The sequence below is a fragment of the Cynara cardunculus genome, unplaced genomic scaffold (assembly GCF_001531365.2).
Source record: "Cynara cardunculus var. scolymus isolate 2C unplaced genomic scaffold, CcrdV1 Un_Scaffold_3730, whole genome shotgun sequence".
Taxonomy (NCBI): Eukaryota; Viridiplantae; Streptophyta; class Magnoliopsida; order Asterales; family Asteraceae; genus Cynara; species Cynara cardunculus.
The window spans coordinates 47,456-49,651 of NW_020201593.1; the positions used below are offsets into that span (position 1 = coordinate 47,456).

Below are 2,196 nucleotides of genomic sequence, written 5' to 3' on the forward strand. Positions count from 1 at the left end.
CATCTGAAATCATCTCTTTCATTGGACTTTAATCTAACTTTGGCTACAATCTCTGTGGACGATAATCCGGTACTTGTACCCCTTATTACTTGGAAAGGCGACGTTGGGCCGTATTGTATACTTGCTTTGTGGCCCAATTTCATTAGTCTAGAGGTGTGAAATATAACCGACCAAGTTTTTGGCGCCGCTGCCGGGGATTGCTCCGCTAAAGTTTTATGCCAAGAACGCTTCGTGGTGAATTTTTCGAATTTGATCCAGACATTGAGAGGACGTTTCACCATAGAAGGAGGGCTCAGAGAGCGTTTCAAGATCTACTCCCTCCCAACATTGAGTTACATGCTCCCAACAATCCGGGAACACAAAATTTGGAAAACCAACCGCCAATTTTTGGGCAAATACCACCATTCCAGAATTTTCACCATGGAAACCCACATAATGAGAATGATAATAATTTGGACACTGAATCAGATCCTACTGAACACCTAAGGGCACAAACTCCAAATATCATTAATCTGGCAAATTCCAAGAATGGAAGGATCATGGACTACGCTATCCCGGATTTTGAGCAGTTAAATTCTGGGATAGTAAGACCACATATGACCGCTCTCCATTTCGAACTAAAACCAATCATGTTTCACATGTTACAAACTAATGGCCAATTTGCTGGACTGCTCTCAGAGGACCCACATTCTCACTTAAAGTCTTTCATGGAAATCACAGATGCCTTCCTGATCCCAGGAGTGTCAAATGACGCTCTCAGACTTACCTTATTTCCATTTTCATTACAGGATCGGGCAAAAGCATGGTTTAACTCTTTAACACCAGGATCTGTGCCGTCATGGAGTAACATGGCGGAAATTTTTTTGCGAAAATATTTCCCACCAACAAGGAACGCTAAGTCCATAAATGAGATTTGTCTTTTCAAACAAATGGACGATGAGGCTGTTCCTGATGCGTGGGAAAGGTTTAAAGAGTTGTCGAGGAAATGCCCACACCATGGCATTCCGTACTGTATTCAACTCGAGACGTTTTACAATGGGTTAAATCCCATGGCAAAACAAATGCTCGATGCGACTGCGGGCGGTGCCTTTACAGCTTTGACCTATAATGAAGGATACGAGATCCTAGAAAAGATATCAGCAAACAATGGGCATTGGDCTGACCCACGTGCCCAGGCACAGAAAAAGACTGCGGGAATACATGAGGTGGATGCATACACTGCATTAACAGCTCAGCTCACTTCCATGACCAATTTATTGAAAAATTTAACTTCTAGTCAGGGAGTACAGCAAGCTGCTAACACATCTGTTCCAACAGTCCTATCTGTACAATGTGTGTGCTGTGGTGGGGATCATTCATATGAACATTGTTCTCATAATTCTGAATCAGTAAATTATGTTCAAAACAGATCTAATCCCTACTCTAACTCATACAATGCCAGTTGGAGACAGCACCCGAACTTTTCTTGGACCAGTCCCAATTTAAACCCACCAGTCCATAAACCACAGGGAACTTCTAATTTCCAACCGCAACATCATGGAAATAGTTCTAACTCGCAGAATCACCAACAATGTTTTCAACACTCACAACCACCTTTTCATAACAAACCTCCTCCACAGTCAGAATCATCTTCTTTGGAAGCAATGATTAAAGGAATTTTTGCACAAAACCAAGCTTTAATAAATCAACAAAGTGCATCCATCAGGAATTTAGAAACTCAAGTCAGTCAACTCGCGCTTAACCAGAATAGTCGAGCCCATGGAACCTTGCCCAGTAATACAGAAGTCCCTAGAGACTTAGGTAAGGAACATGTGAAAGTAGTGACCCTTAGGAGTGGGAAGAAGTTGATAGAAAAAGTGCCCAAGGATAGTGCACCAATTTTGACAGAAGCTGATGCTACAACATTGGTTCCTGCCGAAGAAAGCCCGGTCCTACCCTTAGAGAAACAAGCATTAGAGACCACCATTTCTGTCCCCCCTAGATCAGACTTTCCATTACTCTTTCCTAAGGATGCTCTAGAAAAATCAAAAGAAACTAAGGTTTTAGAGACCCCTAAACTTGATGTTAACATTTCATCTGAACCTCTGAAGGGCACCACAAAGACCCAAGGCACTCAAGACCCATCTTGCTCAACTCATCCAAGTAAGAATGTAATAAAACCAGTACCTCCTTATGTTCCTTACCCCCAACGGTTAA

At 42.3% G+C, this 2,196-nt stretch overlaps 1 non-coding gene across 1 annotated transcript; it reads right to left on the reverse strand.

Moving 5' to 3' along the window:
• Nucleotides 1–896: 896 nt before the first annotated feature.
• On the reverse strand, nt 897–1,003 carry LOC112503754. The gene has a single exon (XR_003068073.1). It is a non-coding gene; the product is annotated as a small nucleolar RNA R71 (small nucleolar RNA).
• Between the last annotated feature and the right edge of the window lie 1,193 nt (nt 1,004–2,196).